At 56.1% G+C, this 8,661-nt stretch overlaps 1 protein-coding gene across 3 annotated transcripts in view; it reads left to right on the forward strand.

The window, feature by feature from the left end:
* The window catches only part of SCUBE1 (signal peptide, CUB domain and EGF like domain containing 1), a 138,960-nt gene that overhangs the window by 48,111 nt on the left and 82,188 nt on the right, over positions 1-8,661 (forward strand). The window lies entirely within an intron of this gene.

An 8,661-nucleotide genomic window follows, 5' to 3' on the forward strand; every position in this document is an offset into this window, starting at 1 on the left:
GTACTGAGTCTGGCAGCACCAGCAACTCTCTGCTGCACGTTCACTGGCTCATCAGCCAGTGGAGGGTCCTTGTGATCGGGCTCCTGCTGCCCTCTGGAGGCCAGGTAGGAGGGCAGGTCAGCCTGGGGCAGTACAGAGAGACCCAGAAACACTCCTGGCCAGCCCAAGTGCTGGGGTAGCCTGGGAACAGCCCAGACTGGGACAGACTTGGCCTCCAGCCAAGCCCAGCAGGTGAAGGTTTTTGGTGTCAGAGCAGTGGTGATCAGAGTTTGGGTCCAAGGCAGCAGGGCTGTGAGGTAGGACAGCTGTCCAGAAGCCAGGACTCATGTACTTAGAAGAGAGGGGCTTCCAGGCAGAGGGAATGGCTTCTGCGAAGGCATAGAGGCATATCTTGCTTAAGGTAATGGCAAGGTCTGGAATCTCAAGGCGGGCTGTGTGCTGCAGCCGAGCAGGCTGAGGGCAGAGGCGAGGGCCAGCTCTCCTGGGGCCTGGCCATGCTTGTGGTCAAGGGAATAGATGTGGAAGGAGGACAGAACAGCCCCATGGCCGTGGTCCCAGCCTAAGCCCCTCCCCCTTCACGGACCTTGACAGGAGAAGTGCTGGAAGAGCGTGGAGGGGCTTCCCCTAAGGGCCCCACCTCCAGTCCAGGGCACTAGTGGGAGGCTGGAGAATGGCTCACAGTGAAAGGTAGAGAACGAAAAGAACTGGGCTCCAGACTGGCTGTGAGTCCAGCTCTGCCCCCTGGCTGGGAGCCCTTCCTCAGCAGCCCCGATACTCTGAACCTCAGCTTCTTCATCCACAAAGTGGGCTGTGGAGTTGACCTAGCAGGGGCTCTGGAGGATGGAAGGAGATCCTGGGTATGAAGTGCCCAGCATACGCTAAAGCTAACGAAGGTGTGAGGTGAGACCTGGGGGTCCTGGGCATGATGTTATTTGAAAGCATTTCCTGAGAAATAAAAGAGAAAAACATTTAACAAGTACAAAACCCAGGATAATTAAGCAGAACTCCTTTACCAGACTCCTTAGAATTGTTAGTGTTCTTTTAGGCAGTTTCCTCCAAGACAAGCGGGCCTGATGGCCCCAGCACTGCCGTGTCCCCAGGGACATGAAGGCCACGCTCCAAGGTTCCTGGGGGCTTGCTCGAGTCACACCATCCAGATTTCCACAGCAGCCCACACAGGCAGCTCAGCTTGTGCCTTAGGAGACCTCCCAGCTGTGGGGCTGCGGGGTCGACTGCCCAAGGTGAGGACCCTGGGCCCAAATCAAGTTTTATAAGAAGCTGATTTATGGGGAGGAGAGTGAGTGAGTGTGGTGGGAGGGCGGTCCTGCTTGCATCAAGGAGAGGAGGTTTTACAGGGCAGCTGCCCTGAGGAAGCCGTGGAGTCCTAAGGCCAGGGTGGCCTGAGCCTCTTTTTCAGCCAGCTTGCATGTGCTCTGTTCTTTTGATAAATGGTATTCCCCCAACCAGGGCTCCAGGAGAAGTTGTGAGGCCCCTGGTTGAAAGGAGGCTGCACAGGAAGGGGAAGCCAGCACACTGCAAGATGGCAACTGTGTCCCTTTGTAATAGGCTCCTGGTTTGGCCTGGAAGCATTCACTGTACTAAGGATGTTACAGAGCAAATGTCTGCATCAGCCAAAGGAATGGGGTTGGGGAGATGATGACATGGGAAGCAGTGACGGTGACTGCTGTGGGACTGTGCACTTACTCTGAGCCACACACGGGCCCTCACGGCAGCCTGGTGAGGTGGGGGTATTAGAACCCTTGCAAGTTAGGGGACCTGCCCAAGGTCACACCATGGGGAAGTGACAGAGTCAGGATTCCAGCCCAGGGCACTAGCTGTAACATGATAAGGCCGGTAAGGAAAGAAATAGGGTGGTGGAAAGGACAGGAATAGGCCTGAGCAGAAGGCCTCTTTAAGGAAGCCACACATGAGCTGAAACTGAACAAACAGCAAGAGTGGTTGTGGGAGGAGTTGGGGGCAGTGTTCCAGGCAGAGTATGTGCAAAGGCCCTGAGGTGGGAGTGGACCAGGCTCATGTGAAAAGCAGAATGAAGGATGAGGTGGTGGAGCACGGAGAGCCAAGGGGACAAGGAGCCCAGGTTGAGGGGAGCTTAGCAGAGGCAAGACCCCGTGAGGCTGGTGGACCCTGGGCAGGAGTTCAGATTTTGTGTGGAGGGCAGCCACGGGAAGCTGGTTAGGCAGAGGTTGAAAAGGATGCTGGAGGGGAGAGTGGAGGACTTCTAGGGGAACTCGGATACTTCAGGCGCTGGGCCTCAAGTTAATTGTGCAGTAGAGCCTTGAATTCATGAGCCTCACCCCACCCAAAGGCCCTGGGTGGCCAGATCCTAATTTTTAAGTGAAGCCAGGAATCCAGATTTAACCAGAATACAAATTTGGGGTCCTCACCCCCAATCTGTGTTAACCAGCACCTTGATTAAAGAAGTCCCGTCTCCCGTTAGGATTTTTAAATCTGGGCAATGCATCAATCTAAAAAGCAGCAGATGACTTCTTGGACACCTTCTGAAGGATGAGGGGTAGCATTTCCAGGCTTTCCCAAGGCTGTGCGGAAGGACTGAAGAAGAGGCCGGCTGTCCGTTGATGCCCGTGGGTGGAGATGGGAGCCTGGGTGACTGGACAAGTGGCCCCCCTCTATGAGTCTCATTCAGTTGTTGCACAACTGCCCGCCACAATTGTGTGACAACCACAGTAATGATTGTTGCAGCTCAAAATCAGAGCTTGTCTGGGGTTCTGAGACCCAGCCTATTTTGTACCTGAGTAGCCTCTGATCCCCGTGGCTCCTGGAAGGGCTGATGGGTCCAGAGCCATTTGGCAAAACAGATTCCTGTGTCACTTGACTCTTCCTAATGCCTGTCAGCTCTTTGGAGCCTCCCCTGAGCAGGGAGACTAGCACACAGGCTGATTTCGGTTAGAGGGGGCTAGATGCACGAGCAAGGTCAGCCCAGGTCAGTTCAGGCTCCTAGCTAAAAAACAAGGCCGTGGGGCTCAGCTTTTCTGAATGGCCCCGCTTCCCAGCTCCAGTGCAAACCCTGGCCCAAGGCATGTGGATCTGGCCAGGCCGCAGTGGGGAGTTGTAGATCCTCAGCCATTCTCCGTCTCCACCGGCCACGTGGCCTCTGCACAGTCACTCCTGCCTGTCTGGGTCTCTTCGTGTGCAAATGGGGACCAGTAATCCCTCCCAGGCCAGTGGGGGATCTGTTAGGGGAAATGCTTTGAAGCAGTTGAGTACATTGCCTACCCTAGGGTGGCAACTCACGTAGGCAGCTTCTTCAGGTCTTTAGAACTCAGGCGTGGTTTGGGGACACAGGCTGTTCCCCTGTCCCGACACTGGGAGCCAGAGTTGTTGGGATCTGTGGCCTGTCTCCCGCTACTCAGCATTTCCGGGCGCTGGTTCTGTCACTATGACAGTTCACACTCGCCTCCCTCTCAGCCTCTGGCCCAGCAAGCAAAAACAGTTGCTCCTCTGCCCCACGACCCCCGGGCAGACGCTCTAGACCAGTCACAGCCTCTGCTGCCCCGCATCATGGTCATGCCACCCAGGGTCCTCTCCAGTCCCAGAGTGGACGGGCTGCTGGGGAGCCAGCACCATCATGCTCCCTCCCTCTCCTGTGCTTGCTGTGTTTTCTTTACCTTATGTCCTGTCTCTGCTCCAGGAAGATGTTGCCTCCTGGAGGACCTTTTCCCCTTCTTCCCCAGGTAGAGTTCTTTCAATCCAAGCAGAAGAGACTTAGGGAGGAGAAGGTGCTCTAAAAGGCGTAGACCTTACCAACTATGTGATCATTCATTCACGTGCCAGGTGCCGGGCCAGTCCCTGGGATCCCAGTGTAAGCAAAGGCGGGCATGGTCCCCTGTGAAGCTTTCAGTCTAGAAAAGGGATCAGATGCTAAATAAGGGTCCTAGGAGTTACCATATTATAATAATGAGCTGAGAAAAAACCCTCTGGAGGGAAGGTCTGGGGCTTCTAGGGGCTCTCATGTCCTCATCTGAACAGCAGAGATGGAATGAGAGCAATCTCCTGACAACAGATTGCTGCTCTCGTGGGCACTGGTCCTGCACCACCACTGTTGCCCGTGGGGGTGGGTGTGAAGTGTCTGTGTCCCTCAACGCGGTCAGCTGTCCTGCACAGCTGTGCTCTGAAGCCTCACCAAACGCCCACTCTGGGCTGAATGCGGCAGTGGTGGAAGGCACTGGAGTGAGAGGAAACATTGCGTTGTCCCCACAGACTCACAAGAGGGCTTCGGGGCTGCATGTGTCAAAGCTGAGCTCTGGGGGCCTTAGACACCTCTGGTCTTCTTGTCGACTCTGGGTTACACCTTGATTAAGAGCACAGGTTCTGGGGCCCAGCTGCCTAGGCTGGAATTCAGCTCCACCCTCATTATCTGTGTGACCTTGAGTAAGTCAACCTCTCTGTGCCTGGCACTACTTCATAGGGTTGAAAGGTCATTCAGTAAAGGTGGGCTTTTATTGTTATTTATCACAGATGAGGAACCGGCAGGAGAAGGCAGAGCCTCCCCCAGGGCCCCAGAGCAAGCCAGCAGCAGACCGGGCCTGGATGCACACTGAGCAAGGCTCTGCTGACGCGTGCTGGGTGCTAGCTGCAACCTCAGCTTCCACTGAGGGGGGAGGGGAGCTCAGGAGTCAGGCCTCATCCCCAAGGAACTCACTTCCAAGAGGAGAGCTGGTGGCCCTTGCACCTGGGCTTATTCATGCGCAGGGTGGCACATGCCGACACGTAGGGCTCGTCCAGATGACTGGCCTCACTTGTTCATCCCACACAAGCTCATTAGCACCCCCGACCTGTCCCTCCTGGGCTGCAGAGGTCACACAGGGCCCTGCTCTCCAGGAGGGCCCCTCCCCTATCCTCCCTGCAGAGGTTCAAGCCGTGTGCCAGCCCTCTATCTGCTCACACTGCTCCCCAGATCTGAGGTGCCCCACCCCACCCTGTCTACTGACAGGGCCCCCCTCAGCCCTCAGTGAGAGCGCCCAGTGTGGCACAGCCTGTCCTGAGCTACCCCAGGGAGACTTGTCAAGCTCTGGTGGCCACCTCTGTCCCCGCCGCCTGTTGTTGCTGGCTGCAGGCTCCGGAAAGCAGTTTTCTTCCTGGTGCCTGTGTCCTTGCAGCTTGGGAACTCCCCGGGGGCCGAGACTACTTCGCTGTGTGCATCTTGTGCTGACGTGGGGCCCTTCAGAAAGGACCAAGGGAGAAAGGAGAACTATGCTCAGCTCTCAGTGGCTCCCTGGGCCTGGGCACTCTGCATCCTTGGGTTGTGCAGGCAGATTCCTGGTCAGCAAGTGCTAGTGGATGGTGTGGTGTGGACCAGGCGCTGGCCGAGTGACAGGGAGCCAGAGGCTCTGTGGAGCCGCCTGGCAGAGACCAGGCTGCTGCATGGTTGATGGCACACTGAAGCCCTGCTGTGCTGCCTCCTTGCCCATGTTTCATTCTCTAGAGCAGGCCACAGGGCAGCTGAGCATCTGCCCTGCAAGGCTGAGGCCTGTGCAGAGCAGATGCCAGGCTGGCAGTCTCTCAGCAGAGGCACCGTGGGTTTACCTGAGTGCATTTAACCTTCCGTTTAATGTCCTTCTGAGCCTGTTTAAGTGCACATGTAAAACATGCTAGGAAACCACATTGCCCTCCCACCACTGCATTCCATGTCGTACTCGGGGCCGCGTTCACAAAGCTCAAGACTTGGCGTCAAGGATGACACTGGTTCCAGCCAAAATCAGAGGAGGGGGCCAGGAATAGAAAAGTAATGATAATGATAGCGAGAGCTGCATTTATGGTGTGCTTACTGCATGCCAGGCACTGTTACTGAGCACTTTTCATGCATTACCATGTTGCATCCTTACAGTGATTCCATTTTACAGATTAAGAAACCAAGACACACAGAGATTAGGGAACTTGCCCAAAGTTGTGCAGCCAGTGGCCTGGTGGAACCCGTGCTCTGGTGGTCTGGCCCTGGAGCCTGAGCAAACTACGTGGAGGGTTCCGACATGGCTTGGACCCCCTTTGCATAGCCAGCCAGGTGGGGTGAGATCCGAGAGAGGCCCTGAGGGACAGCAGAGATGCCTCCTCGACTGGCAACCCCTGCGGTTCCACACTGTCAGCGTTCCAGATAGCAAGTGTGCCTCTTTAAGCACCAGGAGTTCAAAAGACATTTTGTGGTGGGAATTTTCTGAAATGTCTCACTCACTTCCCTTCTCTCTTCAGGGGAACAGCCTGCGCCAGCCTGGCCTCTTTTCCCTATAATTCCCGATTTTTGGTACAAACTCAGTTATCAAGACAGCCACTCCTTTAGGGCCAGAGAACACTTGTTAATGTTTGTGCCATGCTGAATGTCCCCGGACCTTTGCCAAAAGTAACTCTTCTCTTCTGATATTGCTGCTGTTGGCGGTTCTCTGCCACTGTCTCACGGACACGGTTCCACGTGCACACGCGGGTCAGGGACTGAGGGCTCCTGGCCAGTTGGTAAAATACTTGACCTTTGCAACAGCTGTTTGCCCCCTGGGAGCTGTTTTCACTTATTTCCGAGTTTATAGGTATACTCTGCATGATTGGATTGTGCAAAGATGATCTCTGGGTAAATTAGAATTAATTATTTTGTTTATTACATGAATGCTGCATGAAGTATTTTTAGGATTTCTTCATTTTGTTTGTAAGTTTGTAAGCGTAAATACTCAAGTGTAACTGGAGACAAAACAATAGGATTTTTTTAACTTCTTATTTTGAAATAATTAGAGATCCGTAAGAAAATGCAAACAGAGTAAAGAGCGGTCCCGCGTACCCTTCACCCGGTCTCCCCCAGCAGTCGCGCCTTACATCACCAGAGAACAGCACTGACAGCAGGAAGCTGACGTTGGTGCCGTGTGTGCGTGTGGTTCTGTGCCCTTCATTGCTGTGGAGTCACAGAACCGCCTCTGCAGTCAAGAACTAGTATTTCAGTAATGATGGACTCACTGAACACTCTGCCAGGCTCAGGACGAGCACTTTACCTGTCTTAACTAGGGGGACTGTATAAGTTAATGTCCAAACCAGAACATTTTTGAGAGTGAAGGAGGCACTGTTAATTGTGCCAGGGCGGCAGGTATAAACTGGGACTATCCCAGACAAACGGAGACATATGGTCACCGTAATATTACCGCGTTTAATCCCTTGACCCGTACGAGGTAGATACTAGCTACTCCCCTGTGCAGATGGCAAATAACAGAGGCAGATAACGTGCCCAGGGTCACCTGGCCCATAGGGGCAGTGCTGGGGCTGGGCCCCAGTTTGTCTGGGTTGAAATCATGACCACCTCCTGTGGCTGCCTCTCAGAGTTTAAAGGAACCACAGCCATCCCATGGTCCACCCCTTCTTTGGTCAGGCATGGAAACCGAGTTCTAAAGAGAGGAGAGGCTTCCTCGCCCAGTGTGCTGGTCAACCTGGGTTGGGGTTGCAGTGCCACAGTCTGGGCCCTGGACATGGCATGGCATGGTGTAGCCTCCTGGGCAGTCAGCGTGGGCCCTGAGCAGCAGGGGCTCGGCCGGCGGCCTGTTCAGGTCAGAGGGAACTTAGCTCTGCCTGGGGGCTGGGAGCCTGGGTGGGTGGGGAGGGGTCCGAGAAGCCCCTGAGAGCAGGTGGCCTCTGAGGTGGCCAACGAGTGGCGAGTCGATGGGCAGTCAGCAGGCAGAGGGGCCAGCGTGGCGTGGAGCTTTGGGGGCATTGGGGCGGAGATTGGCTGGCAGCAGGGGCTGTGGTGGGAAGGAGAGGGCAGGAGGCTGGCAGGGTCATCTGGGCTCCGACCTTGGTGGAAAGTAGTGGATTGGAGGCCGCTGACCTTGAGGAGCAGCTGGAGTGGGGCTGTGAAGACAGAGGGCAGAAACTCTAGACGGAGGTGCCGTGGCACGAACAAATGCAGAGCCCTCGGCCGAGCTGGGGGAAGGCGTCTGAGTGGGGGGCCCTCAGACGCCACCACCCTGCAGCGCCGCCCGATGCGGGGCCGCGGAGCCCGGCGGGCGGGGCGCGGTGCTTGCCCGACCTCAGGCGTGCCTGTCCAGGCGCGGAGGCGGAGGGGCACGCGGGTTTGAGCCCTCCCCGCTGACGCTTTCCTGTGCGGCTGCTTTTGATTTTACTGCCAGCCTGGCCCAGCCCCTGGGCCTCTGCCCCTGCGCCCCAGCTCCCTTCTCTTCCTTCCACCCTGAGGTCATCCAGCGGCTTCACTGCCTGCGCCCTCCGGCCGGCCTGGCCTCTCGCCTCTGGCGTCTAAGAGTCCAGCTTTGTTCCGCTTGGAAAGAGTCGGTGTCCCAGCGGCCTCTGTCTGTTGGAGAGAGTGGGTCCTGGAGGCTGAAACCAGGCCCTAAGCTGGCGGAAGTGAGGGGGTCGGGAAACTGGTTAGCAGGAGTTTGGACTGTGCTGTGAACGACAGGACACCTTGTCGTTCCTGAGGATGGGGGCCATCCATGTTTTGGGAAGATCTCCACCCACCTTGGGTTGGACAGGGTGATGAAGCAGTTTGCTGGGAGGTGGCACTGACAGCCATTGGGGTCTGGAACTCACCAGGGGGCATGTGGGTGGAGAGGAGCATGGCTGAGGGGGAAGGTGACAGGAGTATGACTGAGGGGAAGGTGACAGGATGGCTGAGGGGAAGGTGACAGGAGATGGCTGAGG

Source organism: Equus quagga, chromosome 19 (assembly GCF_021613505.1).
Source record: "Equus quagga isolate Etosha38 chromosome 19, UCLA_HA_Equagga_1.0, whole genome shotgun sequence".
In the NCBI taxonomy this organism is placed as follows: Eukaryota; Metazoa; Chordata; class Mammalia; order Perissodactyla; family Equidae; genus Equus; species Equus quagga.